The sequence below is a fragment of the Pseudophryne corroboree genome, chromosome 10 (assembly GCF_028390025.1).
Source record: "Pseudophryne corroboree isolate aPseCor3 chromosome 10, aPseCor3.hap2, whole genome shotgun sequence".
In the NCBI taxonomy this organism is placed as follows: Eukaryota; Metazoa; Chordata; class Amphibia; order Anura; family Myobatrachidae; genus Pseudophryne; species Pseudophryne corroboree.
Window position 1 is genome coordinate 8,309,219 of NC_086453.1, and position 25,049 is coordinate 8,334,267.

At 50.2% G+C, this 25,049-nt stretch overlaps 1 protein-coding gene across 1 annotated transcript in view; it reads left to right on the forward strand.

The window, feature by feature from the left end:
• The first annotated feature begins 606 nt into the window (after nt 1-606).
• Nucleotides 607-25,049, forward strand: part of LOC134965739 (chloride channel protein ClC-Kb-like) — a 99,917-nt gene continuing 75,474 nt past the window's right edge. Inside the window, exon 1 of the mRNA XM_063942083.1 lies at nt 607-726. The gene's annotated coding sequence lies outside the window, so the exon portion shown is untranslated. The remainder of the gene's footprint in view (nt 727-25,049) is intronic.

A 25,049-nucleotide genomic window follows, 5' to 3' on the forward strand; every position in this document is an offset into this window, starting at 1 on the left:
TAACCGCACTGCAAGAGAGGCACCGTGAGGTTCTGGGTGAGGAATAATCCCAGGCGAAGCATTACCTGCCAGCGCCTCACCTGAACCTCCCTGGGGTCTATTCATGAAGCAGTGAAAAGTGTGGAGACATGAGCCAGTGGAGAAGTTGTCCATGGCAACCAATCAGCTGCTCCGTACAACTGTATAGTATGCAAATTATAAATGTTACGTCAACGCTGATTGGTTGCCATGGGCAACTTCTCCACAGGCTCACTTCTCCACTCTTTTCACTGCTTCATGAATATGAGAGCTCTGGCTCAGGACCAGAGACCTGGAGGCAGAACAATGGTGGGAGTACAGAGCGGGGACTGTGCCGCCATGACGGTGACTGGCCAGGAATTCACTATCACCTGCTGATCATTTCCATGCTAAACACAGGCGGCCTGAGGGCCGGTTCTGCCTGACTTCTCAAGGACATTGTAATAGCACCTATAAACTGTTAGTGTGTGTGTGTGTGTGTGTGTGTGTGTGTGTGTGTGTGTGTGTGTGTGTGTGGTGTGTGTGTGTGGTGTGGGCGAGTATTTGGGGAAGAGGGAGGACGCCGGGTGGGTCTGTGGGTCAGCGGAGGTATTGACACTCACAGGAGGAGGAGACAGGCTGTGGCTCAGGTGTGATGATCTGGATGGGGTAACACCTGAAGGACAGCAGCTTTCATCGAGGAGTGCGGAGTCTTCACCTGTGCACCAGGTACGTCCCGAACGCTCATCACTGACTGGAACCTGTATGATCTGGCGCTCGGAGGTGACTGGGGCAGACTCTGGGGGTGCCGTCATTAGGAGATGTTAGGAGATAATGACACGTTGGAGGGGTGGGGTGGGAGGAGACACACGAAGAACGGACTGAGACGCGCAGAACGTCTGATCATAGGGGGTGATCCAGAGCTGATCGCTGGGCTGATAAATTTGCTGTCCAGCGATCAGATAGTCGCCGCCCAGGATGAGTGTATATTCTCCCGTGCAAGTGTGCGATCGTATGTGTACGCCGAGCTGCAAAAATCCCCCAGTCAGCGGACAACGGAGAATCCGTTCACACCTCACTCACCGGGGAATGGTTTTTACCAGTGTGTGCGCAGCCCAGGACATACTCCTACAGTGCGATGAGAACGGGCGGATCGGGGCCGACGCTGACGTCACACACCTGCCCTGACAACACCTGGGAACGCCTGCGGTTTCCCTGACACTCCCAGAAAACGGCCAGTTACCACCCACAAATGCCCGCTTCCTGTCATTCAGCATGCGAATGGCTGTGCGACTGAAATGTTCTCACCAGTCTGGCACTGACCGGCGATGCCTGTTGTTGTTTGCCGACGCACGTGCACATTGTGGTGCATACGCATGCGCAGTCTGACGATAATCACCTGCTGTGCGAAATTAGTCTATGTCATCATTAGCCAGCGACAGTCACACTCATGTACACAGGTTATTAGTCTATGTCATCATTAGCCAGCGACAGTCACACTCATGTACACAGGTTATTAGTCTATGTCATCATTAGCCAGCAACATTCACACTCATGTACACAGGTTATTAGTCTATGTCATCATTAGCCAGCAACATTCACACTCATGTACACAGGTTATTAGTCTATGTCATCATTAGCTAGCGACATTCACACTCATGTCCACAGGTTATTGGTCTATGTCATCATTAGCCAGCGACATTCACACTCATGTACACAGGTTATTAGTCTATGTCATCATTAGCCAGCGACATTCACACTCATGTACACAGGTTATTAGTCTATGTCATCATTAGCCAGCGACATTCACACTCATGTACACAGGTTATTAGTCTATGTCGTCATTAGCCAGCGACATTCACACATGTCCACAGGTTATTGGTCTATGTCATCATTAGCCAGCGACATTCACACTCATGTACACAGGTTATTAGTCTATGTCACCATTAGCCAGCGACATTCACACTCATGTACACAGGTTATTAGTCTATGTCATCATTAGCCAGTGACATTCACACTCATGTCCACAGGTTATTGGTCTATCTCATCATTAGCCAGCGACATTCACACTCATGTCCACAGGTTATTGGTCTATGTCATCATTAGCCAGCGACATTCACACTCATGTCCACAGGTTATTGGTCTATGTCATCATTAGCCAGCGACATTCACACTCATGTACACAGGTTATTAGTCTATGTCATCATTAGCCAGCGACATTTACACTCCTGTACACAGGTTATTAGTCTATGTCATCATTAGGCAGCGACATTCACACTCATGTACACAGGTTATTAGTCTATGTCATCATTAGCCAGCGACATTCATACTCATGTACACAGGTTATTAGTCTATGTCATCATTAGCCAGCGACATTCATACTCATGTACACAGGTAATTAGTCTATGTCATCATTAGCCAGCGACATTCACACTCATGTACACAGGTTATTAGTCTATGTCATCATTAGCCAGCGACATTCACAGTCATGTACACAGGTTATTAGTCTATGTCATCATTAGCCAGCGACATTCATACTCATGTACACAGGTTATTAGTCTATGTCATCATTAGCCAGCGACATTCATACTCATGTACACAGGTTATTAGTCTATGTCATCATTAGCCAGCGACATTCATACTCATGTACACAGGTTATTAGTCTATGTCCTGACAATCTGCTGATGGTTACCATACAGCAGCCTGTGTCAGAGATGACAAAGGGTTACACAAGGGGGGTCATTCTGAGTTGATCGCTAGCTGCCGTTGTTTGCAGCGCAGCGATCAGGCTAAAAATCGGCATTTCTGCGCATGCTTATGCACCGCAATGCGCACGTGCGACGTACGGGTACAAAGAGCATCGTGGTTTTTGCACAGGTTCTAGCGAAGCTTTCAGTCGCACGGCCGAACGCAGGAAGATTGACATGAAGCGGGCGTTTCTGGGTGTCAACCGACCGTTTTCAGGGAGTGCTTAGAAAAATGCGGGCGTGTCGGGAAAAATATAGGCGTGGCTGGGAGTTCGCTGGGCGTGTGTGTGACGTCAAAAGCCGTCCCTCCGTCATCAGAATCAACGCACAGGAAGAGTAACTACAGGGCTGGTCTTGTTTTGCACAAAATGTTTTTGCAGGCGCTCTGCTGCACAAGCGTTCGCACTTCTGCAAAGCGAAAATACACTCCCCAGTGGGCGGAGACAATGCGTTTGCACGGCTGCTAAAAACTGCTAGCGAGCGATCAACTCGCAATGACCCTCAATGTGCGCCATACATGGGCGAGGGCAATTCACTGGCGCCAGCCATAAAACTACAGATCGGGAGACATCGATGATCGGTGAACCAGCAATCGATTGGGGCAATTTGGTGTTTTGCAGACGATTTTGTAAATAAATCTGCAGTGTGTGGGGTTCACTGATCGCAGATTCCGCTCAGACATCGATTGTGATTGGTAAATCAGGGGCTGTAGATTGCTGCTGTATGGTAACAATCAGCGGTTCCACAGAATGGGGAATTGGCCATATACCGCGCCTAGCAGACGTTATATTACGCCGTCAGTAATAACATCGCTCCTGGAGCCACACAAGGCCTGCCGCGGCCGATCACAGAGGGTTATTGCGTTACATAGGCGGCATGGCGGATTTACCAGAGATAAATAGGCTTTATAATAATAACTCTCTGTAATATTCCCCATTATGCCGCTTTTCCACGGCAGTGCCGGCTGCTGCAGACGCACACTGGGCTATCAGCGAGTATTTATAGCACAGCGCTGGGAGCCGGGGGTGTGGAATGTGTGAGAGAGATTAATTGTAGAGCTGTGATAAAGCCGGATACACAGACAGTGACACAGAGTCTGATGTGAGGGCCGGACAGTCCCTGTGACATTGGGGAAGGTCACTGCAACCCCCCAGAGCCCCCTCGTCCTACCGCACCCCAACTGCCACCCCACTTACATATACTCACCTACCGCACCCCAACTGCGACCCCACTTATACACTCACCTACCGCACCCCAACTGCCACCCCACTTATATACACTCATCCTACCGCACCCCAACTGCGACCCCACGTATACACTCACCTACCGCACCCCAACTGCCACCCCACTTATATACACTCATCCTACCGCACCCCAACTGCGACCCCACTTATACACACTCACCTACTGCACCCCAACTGCGACCCCACTTATACACTCACCTACCGCACCCCAACTGCCACCCCACTTATATATACTCATCCTACCGCACCCCAACTGCGACCCCACTTACATATACTCATCCTACCGCACCCCAACTACGACCCCATACACTCACCTACCGCACCCCAACTGCGACCCCACTTATATATACTCACCTACCGCACCCCAACTACGACCCCACTTATACACTCACCTACCGCACCCCAACTGCCACCCCACTTATATATACTCATCCTACCGCACCCCAACTGCGACCCCATACACTCACCTACCGCACCCCAACTGCGACCCCACTTATACACACTCACCTACTGCACCCCAACTGCGACCCCACTTATACACTCACGTACCGCACCCCAACTGCCACCCCACTTATATATACTCATCCTACCGCACCCCAACTGCGACCCCACTTATACACACTCACCTACTGCACCCCAACTGCGACCCCACTTATACACTCACCTACCGCACCCCAACTGTGATCCCACTTATATATACTCATCCTACCACACCCCAACTGCCACCCCACTTATATATACTCATCCTACCGCACCCCAACTGCGACCCCACTTATACACTCACCTACTGCACCCCAACTGCGACCCCATTTATATATACTCACCTACCGTACCCCAACTGCGACCCCACTTATATATACTCATCCTACCACACCCCAACTGCCACCCCACTTATATATACTCATCCTACCGCACCCCAACTGCGACCCCACTTATACACTCACCTACTGCACCCCAACTGCGACCCCATTTATATATACTCACCTACCGCACCCCAACTGCGACCCCACTTACATAAACTCATCCTACCGCACCCCAACTGCGACCCCACTTATACACTCACCTACTGCACCCCAACTGCGACCCCACTTATATATACTCATCCTACCACACCCCAACTGCCACCCCACTTATATATACTCATCCTACCGCACCCCAACTGCGACCCCACTTATACACTCACCTACTGCACCCCAACTGCGACCCCATTTATATATACTCACCTACCGCACCCCAACTGTGATCCCACTTATATATACTCATCCTACCGCACCCCAACTGCGACCCCACTTATACACTCACCTACTGCACCCCAACTGCGACCCCATTTATATATACTCACCTACCGTACCCCAACTGCGACCCCACTTATATACACTCACCTACCGCACCCCAACTGTGACCCCACTTACATATACTCATCCTACCGCACCCCAACTGCGACCCCACTTATACACTCACCTACTGCACCCCAACTGCGACCCCATTTATATATACTCACCTACCGCACCCCAACTGTGACCCCACTTATATATACTCATCCTACCGTACCCCAACTGCGACCCCACTTATACACTCACCTACTGCACCCCAACTGCGACCCCATTTATATATACTCACCTACCGTACCCCAACTGCGACCCCACTTATATATACTCATCCTACCACACCCCAACTGCGACCCCACTTATATACACTCACCTACCACACCCCAACTGCGACCCCACTTATATATACTCATCCTACCGCACCCCAACTGTGACCCACTTATACACTCACCTACCGCACCCCAACTGCGACCCCACTTATATATACTCATCCTACCACACCCCAAATGCGACCCCACTTATATACACTCACCTACCGCACCCCAACTGCGACCCCACTTATATATACTCATCCTACCGCACCCCAACTGCGACCCCACTTATATATACTCATCCTACCGCACCCCAACTGCAACCCCATTATACACACTCACCTACCGCACCCCAACTGTGACCCACTTATACACTCACCTACCGCACCCCAACTGCGACCCCACTTATATATACTGATCCTAACACACCCCAACTGCAACCCCACTTATATACACTCACCTACCACACCCCAACTGCGACCCCACTTATATATACTCATCCTACCACACCCCAACTGCGAGCCCACTTATATATACTCATCCTACCGCACCCCAACTGCGACCCCACTTATACACTCACCTACCGTACCCCAACTGTGACCCCACTTATACACTCACCTACCGCACCCCAACTGCGACCCCACTTATTTATACTCATCCTACCACACCCCAACTGCGAACCCACTTATATACACTCATCCTACCGCACCCCAACTGTGACCCCACTTATATACACTCACCTACCGCACCCCAACTTCAACCCCACTTATATACACTCACCTACTGCACCCCAACTGTGACCCCACTTATTTATACTCATCCTACCACACCCCAACTGCGACCCCACTTATATACACTCATCCAACCGCACCCCAACGGTGACCCCACTTATATACACTCACCTACCGCACCCCAACTTCAACCCCTCTTATATACACTCACCTACTGCACCCCAACTGTGACCCCACTTATATATACTCACTCACCGTACCCCCAACTGCGACCCCACTTATATATACTCACCTACCGCACCCCAACTGCGACCCCACTTATATATACTCACCTACCACACCCCAAATGTGACCCCACTTATACACTCACCTACTGCACCCCAACTGTGACCACACTTATATACACTCATCCTACCGCACCCCAACTGTGACCCCACTTATATACACTCACCTACCGCACCCCAACTGTGACCCCACTTATATACACTCACCTACCGCACCCCAACTGCAACCCCACTTATATACACTCACCTACCGCACCCCAACTGCGACCCCACTTATATACACTCACCTACCACACCCCAACTGCGACCCCACTTATATATACTCATCCTACCACACCCCAACTGCAACCCCACTTATATACACTCACCTACCGCACCCCAACTGCGACCCCACTTATATACACTCACCTACCACACCCCAACTGCGACCCCACTTATATATACTCATCCTACCACACCCCAACTGTGACCCCACTTATATACACTCACCTACCGCACCCCAACTGCGACCCCACTTATATACACTCACCTACCACACCCCAACTGTGACCCCACTTATATACACTCACCTACCGCACCCCAACTGCAACCCCACTTATATACACTCACCTACCGCACCCCAACAGCGACCCCACTTATATACACTCACCTACCACACCCCAACTGCGACCCCACTTATATATACTCATCCTACCACACCCCAACTGTGACCCCACTTATATACACTCACCTACCACACCCCAACTGCGACCCCACTTATATATACTCATCCTACCACACCCCAACTGTGACCCCACTTATATACACTCACTTACCGCACCCCAACTGCAACCCCACTTATATACACTCACCTACCACACCCCAACTGCGACCCCACTTATATATACTCATCCTACCACAACCCAACTGTGACCCCACTTATATACACTCACCTACCGCACCCCAACTGCGACCCCACTTATATACACTCACCTACCACACCCCAACTGCGACCCCACTTATATATACTCATCCTACCACACCCCAACTGTGACCCCACTTATATACACTCACCTACCGCACCCCAACTGCGACCCCACTTATATACACTCACCTACCACACCCCAACTGCGACCCCACTTATATATACTCATCCTACCACACCCCAACTGTGAGCCCACTTATATACACTCACCTACCGCACCCCAACTGCAACCCCACTTATATACACTCACCTACCGCACCCCAACTGCGACCCCACTTATATACACTCACCTACCACACCCCAACTGCGACCCCACTTATATATACTCATCCTACCACACCCCAACTGTGACCCCACTTATATACACTCACCTACCACACCCCAACTGCGACCCCACTTATATATACTCATCCTACCACACAACAACTGTGACCCCACTTATATACACTCACCTACCGCACCCCAACTGCAACCCCACTTATATACACTCACCTACCGCACCCAAACTGCGACCCCACTTATATACACTCACCTACGACACCCCAATTGCGACCCCACTTATATATTCTCATCCTACCACACCCCAACTGTGACCACACTTATATACACTCACCTACCACACCCCAACTGCGACCCCACATATATACTCATCCTACCACACCCCAACTGTGACCACACTTATACACTCACCTACCACACCCCAACTGCAACCCCACTTATATACACTCACCTACCGCACCCCAACTGCGACCCCACGTATATATACTCACTTACCGCACCCCAACTGCGACCCCACTTACATACACTCACCTACCGCACCCCAACTGCAACCCCACTTATATACACTCACCTACCACACCCCAACTGCAACCCCACTTATATATACTCACCCACCGCACCCTAACTGCGAGACCACTTATATATTCTCATCCTACCACACCCCAACTGCGACCCCACTTATATACACTCACCTACTGCACCCCAACTGCCACCCCACATATATACACTCACCTACCGCACCACAACTGCGACCCCACTTATATACACTCATCCTACCACACCCTAACTGTGACCACACTTATACACTCACCTACCACACCTCAACTGCAACCCCACTTATATACACTCACCTACCGCACCCCAACTGCGACCCCACTTATATATACTCACTTACCGCACCCCAACTGCGACCCCACTTATATGCACTCACCTACCACACCCCAACTGCGACCCCACTTATATATACTCACCTACCGCACCCTAACTGCGAGACCACTTATATATTCTCATCCTACCACACCCCAACTGCGACCCCACTTATATACACTCACCTACCGCACCCCAACTGCCACCCCACTTATATACACTCACCTACCGCACCACAACTGCAACCTCACTTATATACAATCATCCTACCACACCCCAACTGTGACCACACTTATACACTCACCTACCACACCCCAACTGCAACCCCACTTATATACACTCACCTACCGCACCCAAACTGCGACCCCACTTATATATACTCACTTACCGCACCCCAACTGCGACCCCACTTATATATACTCAACTACCGCACCCCAACTGCAACCCCACTTATATACACTCACCTACCACACCCCAACTGCGACCCCACTTATATATACTCACCTACCGCACTCTAACTGCGAGACCACTTATATATTCTCATCCTACCACACCCCAACTGTGCCCCCACTTATATACACTCACCTACCGCACCCCAACTGCCACCCCACTTATATACACTCACCTACCGCACCACAACTGTGACCTCACTTATATACAGGCTTGGACTGGCCCACAGGGCTACAGGGGAAACCACCGGTGGCCCCCACTGCCTGGGGCCCCACCTCCTGCTCTAAGGATCAGGTTCCAGACTGTGCACTTGTATTATACAGTATACATATGTTACCTTATACTGGACTATGGTGTATTCTCTACAGTGCATTGCTGTTATTACTCTGGCACATTATCATGCATGCAGCAGCTGAATTTACTGTATATATGTATGAAGGGGCCCAGACGTTGCACTCTCTAATGGTTAGTCAAAGCAATGAGGTGGCAGGCCACACCCCCTCTGCAGACTGGCCACACCCCTAAACATGGGACCATACCACTGCATTCCCCCGGTGGGCCCTACATGCCCCAGTCCGACACTGCTTATATACACTCATCCTACCGCACCACAACTGTGAACCCACCTATATACACTCATCTACCGCACCCCAACTGTGACCCCACTTATACACACTCATCCTACCGAACCCCATCTGCGACCCCACTTATACACACTCATCTTACTGCACCCCAACTGTGACCCCACTTATATACACTCACCTACCACACCCCAACTGTGACCCCACTTATATACACTCACCTACTGCACCCCAACTGTGACCCCACTTATATACACTCATCCTACCGAACCCCAACTGTGACCCCACTTATATACACTCATCTTACTGCACCCCAACTGTGACCCCACTTATATACACTCATCCTACCACACCCCAACTGTGACCCCACTTATATACACTCATCCTACCGCACCCCAACTGTGACCCCACTTATATACACTCATCCTACCGCACCCCAACTGTGACCCCACTTATATACACTCATCCTACCGCACCCCAACTGTGACCCCACTTATACACACTCATCCTACCGAACCCCATCTGCGACCCCACTTATATACACTCACCTACTGCACCCCAACTGTGACCCCACTTATATACACTCACCTACTGCACCCCAACTGTGACCCCACTTATATACACTCATCCTACCGAACCCCAACTGTGACCCCACTTATATACACTCATCTTACTGCACCCCAACTGTGACCCCACTTATATACACTCTACCTACCGCACCCCAACTGTGACCCCACTTATATACACTCATCCTACCGCACCCCAACTATGACCCCACTTATACACACTCATCCTACCGAACCCCAACTGTGACCCCACTTATATACACTCATCCTACTGCACCCCAACTGTGACCACACTTATACACACTCATCCTACCACACCCCAACTGTGACCCCACTTATATACACTCACCTACCGCACTCCAACTTCGACCCCACTTATACACTAACCTAGCGCACCCCAACTGTGACCCCACTTATATACACTCACCTACCGCACTCCAACTTCGACCCCACTTATACACTCATCCTACCGCACCCCAACTGCGACCCCACTTATACACTCATCCTACCGCACCCCAACCGTGACCCCACTTATACACTCATCCTACCGCACCCCAACTGCGACCCCACTTATACACTCATCCTACCGTACCCTAACTGTGACCCCACTTATACACACTCATCCTACCACACCCCAACTGTGACCCCACTTATACACACTCACCTACCACACCCCAACTGCGACACCACTTATATACACTCATCCTACCACACCCCAACTGTGACCCCACTTATATACACTCACCTACCGCACTCCAACTTCGACCCCACGTATACACTTACCTACCGCACCCCAACTGTGACCCCACTTAAATACACTCACCTACCACACGCCAACTGCGACCCCATTTATACACTCACCTACCGCACCCCAACTGTGACCACACTTATATATACTCATCCTACCGCACCCCAACTGCGACCCCACTTATACACTCATCTTACTGCACCCCAACTGTGACCCCACTTATATACACTCACCTACCACAGCCCAACTGTGACCCCACTTATATACACTCACCTACCGCACCCCAACTGTGACCCCACTTATATACACTCATCCTACCGAACCCCAACTGTGACCCCACTTATATACACTCACCTACCACACGCCAACTGCGACCCCATTTATACACTCACCTACCGCACCCCAACTGTGACTACACTTATATATACTCATCCTACCGAACCCCAACTGTGACCCCACTTATATACACTCACCTACCACACCCCAACTGTGACCCCACTTATATACACTCATCCTACCGAACCCCAACTGTGACCCCACTTATATACACTCATCCTACTGCACCCCAACTGTGACCACACTTATACACACTCATCCTACCACACCCCAACTGTGACCCCACTTATATACACTCATCCTACTGCACCCCAACTGTGACCCCACTTATACACACTCATCCTACCACACCCCAACTGTGACCCACTTATACACTAACCTAGCGCACCCCAACTGTGACCCCACTTATATACACTCACCTACCGCACTCCAACTGTGACCCCACTTATATACACTCACCTACCGCACCCCAACTGTGACCCCACTTATATACACTCACCTACCGCATCCCAACTGTGACCCCACTTATATACACTCATCCTACCGCACCCCAACTGTGACCCCACTTATACACTCATCCTACCGTACCCCAACTGTGACCCCACTTATACACACTCATCCTACCACACCCCAACTGTGACCCCACTTATATACACTCACCTACCGCACTCCAACTTCGACCCCACGTATACACTTACCTACCGCACCCCAACTGTGACCCCACTTATATACACTCACCTACCACACGCCAACTGCGACCCCATTTATACACTCACCTACCGCACCCCAACTGTGACCACACTTATATATACTCATCCTACCGCACCCCAACTGCGACCCCACTTATTCACTCATCTTACTGCACCCCAACTGTGACCCCACTTTTATACACTCACCTACCACACCCCAACTGTGACCCCACTTATATACACTCACCTACCGCACCCCAACTGTGACCCCACTTATATACACTCATCCTACCGAACCCCAACTGTGACCCCACTTATATACACTCACCTACCACACGCCAACTGCGACCCCACTTATATACACTCATCCTACCGCACCCCAACTGTGACTACACTTATATATACTCATCCTACCGCACCCCAACTGCGACCCCACTTATACACTCATCCTACCGCACCCCAACTGTGACCCCACTTATATACACTCATCTTATCGCACCCCAACTGTGACTACACTTATATATACTCATCCTACCGAACCCCAACTGTGACCCCACTTATATACACTCACCTACCGCACCCCAACTGCGACCCCACTTATATATACTCATCCTACCACACCCCAACTGTGACCCCACTTATATACACTCATCTTACTGCACCCCAACTGTGACCCCACTTATATACACTCATCCTACCACACCCCTACTGTGACCCCACTTATATACACTCATCCTACCGAACCCCAACTGTGACCCCACTTATATACACTCACCTACCACACGCCAACTGCGACCCCACTTATATACACTCATCCTACCGCACCCCAACTGCGACCCCACTTATATACACTCACCTACGACACCCCAACTGCGACCCCACTTATATATACTCATCCTACCACACCCCAAGTGTGACCACACTTATACACTCACCTACCACACCCCAACTGCAACCCCACTTATATACACTCACCTACCGCACCCCAACTGTGACCCCACTTATATATACTCACTTACCGCACCCCAACTGCGACCCCACTTATATGCACTCACCTACCGCATCCTAACTGCGAGACCACTTATATATTCTCATCCTACCACACCCCAACTGCGACCCCATTTATATACACTCACCTTCCGCACCCCAACTGCAACCCCACTTATATACACTCACCTACCGCACCCCAACTGCCACCCCACTTATACACTCATCCTACCGTACCCCAACTGTGACCCCACTTATACACACTCATCCTACCACACCCCAACTGTGACCCCACTTATACACACTCACCTACCACACCCCAACTGCGACACCACTTATATACACTCATCCTACCACACCCCAACTGTGACCCCACTTATATACACTCACCTACCGCACGCCAACTGCGACCCCATTTATACACTCACCTACCGCACCCCAACTGTGACCACACTTATATATACTCATCCTACCGCACCCCAACTGCGACCCCACTTATACACTCATCTTACTGCACCCCAACTGTGACCCCACTTATATACACTCACCTACCACACCCCAACTGTGACCCCACTTATATACACTCACCTACCGCACCCCAACTGTGACCCCACTTATATACACTCATCCTACCGAACCCCAACTGTGACCCCACTTATATACACTCACCTACCACACGCCAACTGCGACCCCATTTATACACTCACCTACCGCACCCCAACTGTGACTACACTTATATATACTCATCCTACCGCACCCCAACTGCGACCCCACTTATACACTCATCCTACCACACCCCAACTGTGACTACACTTATATATACTCATCCTACCGAACCCCAACTGTGACCACACTTATATACACTCACCTACCACACCCCAACTGTGACCCCACTTATATACACTCATCCTACCGAACCCCAACTGTGACCCCACTTATATACACTCATCCTACTGCACCCCAACTGTGACCACACTTATACACACTCATCCTACCACATCCCAACTGTGACCCCACTTATATACACTCATCCTACTGCACCCCAACTGTGACCCCACTTATACACACTCATCCTACCACACCCCAACTGTGACCCCACTTATACACTAACCTAGCGCACCCCAACTGTGACCCCACTTATATACACTCACCTACCGCACTCCAACTGTGACCCCACTTATATACACTCACCTACCGCACCCCAACTGTGACCCCACTTATATACACTCATCCTACCGCACCCCAACTGTGACCCCACTTATACACTCATCCTACCGTACCCCAACTGTGACCCCACTTATACACACTCATCCTACCACACCCCAACTGTGACCCCACTTATATACACTCACCTACCGCACTCCAACTTCGACCCCACGTATACACTTACCTACCGCACCCCAACTGTGACCCCACTTATATACACTCACCTACCGCACTCCAACTGTGACCCCACTTATATACACTCACCTACCGCACCCCAACTGTGACCCCACTTATATACACTCATCCTACCGCACCCCAACTGTGACCCCACTTATACACTCATCCTACCGTACCCCAACTGTGACCCCACTTATACACACTCATCCTACCACACCCCAACTGTGACCCCACTTACATACACTCACCTACCGCACTCCAACTTCGACCCCACGTATACACTTACCTACCGCACCCCAACTGTGACCCCACTTATTTACACTCACCTACCACACGCCAACTGCGACCCCATTTATACACTCACCTACCGCACCCCAACTGTGTCCACACTTATATATACTCATCCTACCGCACCCCAACTGCGACCCCACTTATACACTCATCTTACTGCACCCCAACTGTGACCCCACTTATATACACTCACCTACCACACCCCAACTGTGACCCCACTTATATACACTCACCTACCGCACCCCAACTGTGACCCCACTTATATACACTCATCCTACCGAACCCCAACTGTGACCCCACTTATATACACTCACCTACCACACGCCAACTGCGACCCCACTTATATACACTCATCCTACCGCACCCCAACTGTGACTACACTTATATATACTCATCCTACCACACCCCAACTGCGACCCCACTTATACACTCATCCTACCGCACCCCAACTGTGACCCCACTTATATACACTCATCTTATCGCACCCCAACTGTGACTACACTTATATATACTCATCCTACCGAACCCCAACTGTGACCCCACTTATATACACTCACCTACCGCACCCCAACTGCGACCCCACTTATATATACTCATCCTACCACACCCCAACTGTGACCCCACTTATATACACTCATCTTACTGCACCCCAACTGTGACCCCACTTATATACACTCATCCTACCACACCCCTACTGTGACCCCACTTATATACACTCATCCTACCGAACCCCAACTGTGACCCCACTTATATACACTCACCTACCGCACCCCAACTGCGACCCCACTTATATACACTCATCCTACCACACCCCTACTGTGACCCCACTTATATACACTCATCCTACCGAACCCCAACTGTGACCCCACTTATATACACTCACCTACCACACGCCAACTGCGACCCCACTTATATACACTCATCCTACTGCACCCCAACTGCGACCCCACTTATATATACTCACCTACAACATCCCAACTGCGACCCCACTTATATATACTCATCCTACCACACCCCAACTGTGACCACACTTATATACACTCACCTACCACACCCCAACTGCGACCCCACTTATATATACTCATCCTACCACACCCCAACTGTGACCCCACTTATATACACTCACCTACCACACCCCAACTGCGACCCCACTTATATACACTTATCCTACCACACCCCAACTGCGACCCCACTTATATACACTCACCTACCGCACCACAACTGCAACCCCACTTATATACACTCACCTACCGCACACAAACTGCGACCCCACTTATATATATTCACTTACCGCACCCCAACTGCGACCCCACTTATATACACTCACCTACCGCACCCCAAATGCAACCCCACTTATATACACTCACCTACCACACCCCAACTGCGACCCCACTTATATATACTCATCCTACCACACCCCAACTGTGACCACACTTATACACTCACCTACCACACCCCAGCTGCGACCCCACTTATATATACTCACTTACCGCACCCCAACTGCGACCCCACTTATATATACTCAACTATCGCACCACAACTGCAACCCCACTTATATACACTCACCTACCACACCCCAACTGCGACCCCACTTATATATACTCACCTACCGCACCCTAACTGTGAGACCACTTATATATTCTCATCCTACCACACCCCAACTGCGACCCCACTTATATACACTCACCTACCGCACCCCAACTGCCACCCCACTTATATACACTCACCTACCGCACCACAACTGTGACCTCACTTATATACAGGCTTGGACTGGCCCACAGGGGTACAGGGGAAACCACCGGTGGCCCCCACTGCCTGGGGCCCCACCTCCTGCTCTAAGGATCAGGTTCCAGACTGTGCACTTGTATTATACAGTATACATATGTTACCTTATACTGGACTATGGTGTATTCTCTACAGTGCATTGCTGTTATTACTCTGGCACATTATCATGCATGCAGCAGCTGAATTTACTGTATATATGTATGAAGGGGCCCAGACGTTGCACTCTCTAATGGTTAGTCAAAGCAATGAGGTGGCAGGCCACACCCCCTCTGCAGACTGGCCACACCCCTAAACATGGGACCATACCACTGCATTCCCCCGGTGGGCCCTACATGCCCCAGTCCGACACTGCTTATATACACTCATCCTACCGCACCACAACTGTGAACCCACCTATATACACTCATCTACCGCACCCCAACTGTGACCCCACTTATACACACTCATCCTACCGAACCCCATCTGCGACCCCACTTATACACACTCATCTTACTGCACCCCAACTGTGACCCCACTTATATACACTCACCTACCACACCCCAACTGTGACCCCACTTATATACACTCACCTACTGCACCCCAACTGTGACCCCACTTATATACACTCATCCTACCGAACCCCAACTGTGACCCCACTTATATACACTCATCTTACTGCACCCCAACTGTGACCCCACTTATATACACTCATCCTACCACACCCCAACTGTGACCCCACTTATATACACTCATCCTACCGAACCCCAACTGTGACCCCACTTATATACACTCATCCTACTGCACCCCAACTGTGACCACACTTATACACACTCATCCTACCACACCCCAACTGTGACCCCACTTACATACACTCATCCTACTGAACCCCAACTGTGACCCCACTTATATACACTCATCCTACTGCACCCCAACTGTGACCCCACTTATACACACTCATCCTACCACACCCCAACTGTGACCCCACTTATACACACTCACCTACCGCACTCCAACTTCGACCCCACTTATACACTCACCTACCACATCCCAACTGTGACCCCACTTATACACTCAACCTACCGTACCCCAACTGTGACCCCACTTATACACACTCATCCTACCACACCCCAACTGTGACCCCACTTATATACACTCACCTACCGCACTCCAACTTCGACCCCACGTATACACTAACCTACCGCACCCCAACTGTGACCCCACTTATATACACTCACCTACCACACGCCAACTGCGACCCCATTTATACACTCACCTACCGCACCCCAACTGTGACCACACTTATATATACTCATCCTACCGCACCCCAACTGCGACCCCACTTATACACTCATCTTACTGCACCCCAACTGTGACCCCACTTATATACACTCACCTACCACACCCCAACTGTGACCCCACTTATATACACTCACCTACCACACGCCAACTGCGACCCCATTTATACACTCACCTACCGCACCTCAACTGTGACTACACTTATATATACTCATCCTACCGCACCCCAACTGCGACCCCACTTATACACACTCATCTTACTGCACCCCAACTGTGACCCCACTTATATACACTCACCTACCACACCCCAACTGTGACCCCACTTATATACACTCACCTACCGCACACCAACTGTGACCCCACTTATATACACTCATCCTACCGAACCCCAACTGTGACCCCACTTATATACACTCATCTTACAGCACCCCAACTGTGACCCCACTTATATACACTCATCCTACCGAACCCCAACTGTGACCCCACTTATATACACTCATCCTACTGCACCCCAACTGTGACCACACTTATACACACTCATCCTACCACACCCCAACTGTGACCCCACTTATATACACTCATCTTACCGAACCCCAACTGTGACCCCACTTATATACACTCATCCTACTGCACCCCAACTGTGACCCCACTTATACACACTCATCCTACCACACCCCAACTGTGACCCCACTTATACACACTCACCTACCGCACTTCAACTTCGACCCCACTAATACACTAACCTAGCGCACCCCAACTGTGACCCCACTTATATACACTCACCTACCGCACTCCAACTTCGACCCCACTTATACACTCACCTACCACATCCCAACTGTGACCCCACTTATACACTCATCCTACCGGACCCCAACTGCGACCCCACTTATACACTCATCCTACCGTACCGAAACTGTGACCCCACTTATACACACTCATCCTACCACACCACAACTGTGACCCCACTTATATACACTCACCTACCGCACTCCAACTTCGACCCCACTTATACACTAACCTACCGCATCCCAACTGTGACCCCACTTATACACACTCATCCTACCACACCCCAACTGTGACCCCACTTATATACACTCATCCTACCGAACCCCAACTGTGACCCCACTTATATACACTCACCTACCACACGCCAACTGCGCCCCACTTATATACACTCATCCTACCGCACCCCAACTGTGACTACACTTATATATACTCATCCTACCGGACCCCAACTGCGACCCCACTTATACACTCATCCTACCGCACCCCAACTGTGACCCCACTTATATACACTCATCTTATCGCACCCCAACTGTGACTACACTTATATATACTCATCCTACCGAACCCCAACTGTGACCCCACTTATATACACTCATCCTACTGCACCCCAACTGTGACCCCACTTATACACACTCATCCTACCACACCCCAACTGTGACCCCACTTATACACACTCACCTACCGCACTTCAACTTCGACCCCACTAATACACTAACCTAGCGCACCCCAACTGTGACCCCACTTATATACACTCACCTACCGCACTCCAACTTCGACCCCACTTATACACTCACCTACCACATCCCAACTGTGACCCCACTTATACACTCATCCTACCGGACCCCAACTGCGACCCCACTTATACACTCATCCTACCGTACCGAAACTGTGACCCCACTTATACACACTCATCCTACCACACCACAACTGTGACCCCACTTATATACACTCACCTACCGCACTCCAACTTCGACCCCACTTATACACTAACCTACCGCATCCCAACTGTGACCCCACTTATACACACTCATCCTACCACACCCCAACTGTGACCCCACTTATATACACTCATCCTACCGAACCCCAACTGTGACCCCACTTATATACACTCACCTACCACACGCCAACTGCGCCCCACTTATATACACTCATCCTACCGCACCCCAACTGTGACTGCACTTATATATACTCATCCTACCGGACCCCAACTGCGACCCCACTTATACACTCATCCTACCGCACCCCAACTGTGACCCCACTTATATACACTCATCTTATCGCACCCCAACTGTGACTACACTTATATATACTCATCCTACCGAACCCCAACTGTGACCCCACTTATATACACTCACCTACCGCACCCCAACTGCGACCCCACTTATATATACTCATCCTACCACACCCCAACTGTGACCCCACTTATATACACTCATCTTACTGCACCCCAACTGTGACCCCACTTATATACATTCATCCTACCACACCCCTACTGTGACCCCACTTATATACACTCATCCTACCGAACCCCAACTGTGGCCCCACTTATATACACTCACCTACCACACGCCAACTGCGACCCCACTTATATACACTCATCCTACTGCACCCCAACTGCGACCCCACTTATATACACTCACCTACGACACCCCAACTGCGACCCCACTTATATATACTCATCCTACCACACCCCAACTGTGACCCCACTTACATACACTCACCTACCACACCCCAACTGCGACCCCACTTATATACACTTATCCTACCACACCCCAACTGCGACCCCACTTATATACACTCACCTACCGCACCACAACTGCAACCCCACTTATATACACTCACCTACCGCACCCCAACTGCGACCCCACTTATATATACTCACTTACCGCACCCCAACTGCGACCCCACTTATATACACTCACCTACCGCACCCCAAATGCAACCCCACTTATATACACTCACCTACCACACCCCAACTGCGACCCCACTTATATATACTCATCCTACCACACCCCAAGTGTGACCACACTTATACACTCACCTACCACACCCCAACTGCAACCCCACTTATATACACTCACCTACCGCACCCCAACTGCGACCCCACTTATATATACTCACTTACCGCACCCCAACTGCGACCCCACTTATATGCACTCACCTACCGCACCCTAACTGCGAGACCACTTATATATTCTCATCCTACCACACCCCAACTGCGACCCCATTTATATACACTCACCTTCCGCACCCCAACTGCAACCCCACTTATATACACTCACCTACCGCACCCCAACTGCCACCCCACTTATACATTCATCCTACCGTACCCCAACTGTGACCCCACTTATACACACTCATCCTACCACACCCCAACTGTGACCCCACTTATACACACTCACCTACCACACCCCAACTGCGACACCACTTATATACACTCATCCTACCACACCCCAACTGTGACCCCACTTATATACACTCACCTACCGCACTCCAACTTCGACCCCACGTATACACTTACCTACCGCACCCCAACTGTGACCCCACTTATATACACTCACCTACCACACGCCAACTGCGACCCCATTTATACACTCACCTACCGCACCCCAACTGTGACCACACTTATATATACTCATCCTACCGCACCCCAACTGCGACCCCACTTATACACTCATCTTACTGCACCCCAACTGTGACCCCACTTATATACACTCACCTACCACACCCCAACTGTGACCCCACTTATATACACTCACCTACCGCACCCCAACTGTGACCCCACTTATATACACTCATCCTACCGAACCCCAACTGTGACCCCACTTATATACACTCACCTACCACACGCCAACTGCGACCCCATTTATACACTCACCTACCGCACCCCAACTGTGACTACACTTATATATACTCATCCTACCGCACCCCAACTGCGACCCCACTTATACACTCATCCTACCACACCCCAACTGTGACTACACTTATATATACTCATCCTACCGAACCCCAACTGTGACCACACTTATATACACTCACCTACCACACCCCAACTGTGACCCCACTTATATACACTCATCCTACCGAACCCCAACTGTGACCCCACTTATATACACTCATCCTACTGCACCCCAACTGTGACCACACTTATACACACTCATCCTACCACACCCCAACTGTGACCCCACTTATATACACTCATCCTACTGCACCCCAACTGTGACCCCACTTATACACACTCATCCTACCACACCCCAACTGTGACCCCACTTATACACTAACCTAGCGCACCCCAACTGTGACCCCACTTATATACACTCACCTACCACACGCCAACTGCGACCCCATTTATACACTCACCTACCGCACCCCAACTGTGACTACACTTATATATACTCATCCTACCGCACCCCAACTGCGACCCCACTTATACACTCATCCTACCACACCCCAACTGTGACTACACTTATATATACTCATCCTACCGAACCCCAACTGTGACCACACTTATATACACTCACCTACCACACCCCAACTGTGACCCCACTTATATACACTCATCCTACCGAACCCCAACTGTGACCCCACTTATATACACTCATCCTACTGCACCCCAACTGTGACCACACTTATATACACTCACCTACCGCACTCCAACTTCGACCCCACGTATACACTCACCTACCGCACCCCAACTGTGACTACACTTATATATACTCATCCTACCGCACCCCAACTGCGACCCCACTTATACACTCATCCTACCACACCCCAACTGTGACTACACTTATATATACTCATCCTACCGAACCCCAACTGTGACCACACTTATATACACTCACCTACCACACCCCAACTGTGACCCCACTTATATACACTCATCCTACCGAACCCCAACTGTGACCCCACTTATATACACTCATCCTACTGCACCCCAACTGTGACCACACTTATACACACTCATCCTACCACACCCCAACTGTGACCCCACTTATATACACTCATCCTACTGCACCCCAACTGTGACCCCACTTATACACACTCATCCTACCACACCCCAACTGTGACCCCACTTATACACTAACCTAGCGCACCCCAACTGTGACCCCACTTATATACACTCACCTACCACACGCCAACTGCGACCCCATTTATACACTCACCTACCGCACCCCAACTGTGACTACACTTATATATACTCATCCTACCGCACCCCAACTGCGACCCCACTTATACACTCATCCTACCACACCCCAACTGTGACTACACTTATATATACTCATCCTACCGAACCCCAACTGTGACCACACTTATATACACTCACCTACCACACCCCAACTGTGACCCCACTTATATACACTCATCCTACCGAACCCCAACTGTGACCCCACTTATATACACTCATCCTACTGCACCCCAACTGTGACCACACTTATACACACTCATCCTACCACACCCCAACTGTGACCCCACTTATATACACTCATCCTACTGCACCCCAACTGTGACCCCACTTATACACACTCATCCTACCACACCCCAACTGTGACCCCACTTATACACTAACCTAGCGCACCCCAACTGTGACCCCACTTATATACACTCACCTACCACACGCCAACTGCGACCCCATTTATACACTCACCTACCGCACCCCAACTGTGACTACACTTATATATACTCATCCTACCGCACCCCAACTGCGACCCCACTTATACACTCATCCTACCACACCCCAACTGTGACTACACTTATATATACTCATCCTACCGAACCCCAACTGTGACCACACTTATATACACTCACCTACCACACCCCAACTGTGACCCCACTTATATACACTCATCCTACCGAACCCCAACTGTGACCCCACTTATATACACTCATCCTACTGCACCCCAACTGTGACCACACTTATACACACTCATCCTACCACACCCCAACTGTGACCCCACTTATATACACTCATCCTACTGCACCCCAACTGTGACCCCACTTATACACACTCATCCTACCACACCCCAACTGTGACCCCACTTATACACTAACCTAGCGCACCCCAACTGTGACCCCACTTATATACACTCACCTACCGCACTCCAACTGTGACCCCACTTATATACACTCACCTACCGCACCCCAACTGTGACCCCACTTATATACACTCATCCTACCGCACCCCAACTGTGATCCCACTTATACACACTCATCCTACCACACCCCAACTGTGACCCCACTTATATACACTCACCTACCGCACTCCAACTTCGACCCCACGTATACACTTACCTACCGCACCCCAACTGTGACCCCACTTATATACACTCACCTACCGCACTCCAACTGTGACCCCACTTATATACACTCACCTACCGCACCCCAACTGTGACCCCACTTATACACTCATCCTACCGTACCCCAACTGTGACCCCACTTATACACACTCATCCTACCACACCCCAACTGTGACCCCACTTATATACACTCACCTACCGCACTCCAACTTCGACCCCACGTATACACTTACCTACCGCACCCCAACTGTGACCCCACTTATTTACACTCACCTACCACACGCCAACTGCGACCCCATTTGTACACTCACCTACCGCACCCCAAATGTGTCCACACTTATATATACTCATCCTACCGCACCCCAACTGCGACCCCACTTATACACTCATCTTACTGCACCCCAACTGTGACCCCACTTATATACACTCACCTACCACACCCCAACTGTGACCCCACTTATATACACTCACCTACCGCACCCCAACTGTGACCCCACTTATATACACTCATCCTACCGAACCCCAACTGTGACCCCACTTATATACACTCACCTACCACACGCCAACTGCGACCCCACTTATATACACTCATCCTACCGCACCCCAACTGTGACTACACTTATATATACTCATCCTACCGCACCCCAACTGCGACCCCACTTATACACTCATCCTACCGCACCCCAACTGTGACCCCACTTATATACACTCATCTTATCGCACCCCAACTGTGACTACACTTATATATACTCATCCTACCGAACCCCAACTGTGACCCCACTTATATACACTCACCTACCGCACCCCAACTGCGACCCCACTTATATATACTCATCCTACCACACCCCAACTGTGACCCCACTTATATACACTCATCTTACTGCACCCCAACTGTGACCCCACTTATATACACTCATCCTACCACACCCCTACTGTGACCCCACTTATATACACTCATCCTACCGAACCCCAACTGTGACCCCACTTATATACACTCACCTACCACACGCCAACTGCGACCCCACTTATATACACTCATCCTACTGCACCCCAACTGCGACCCCACTTATATATACTCACCTACAACACCCCAACTGCGACCCCACTTATATATACTCATCCTACC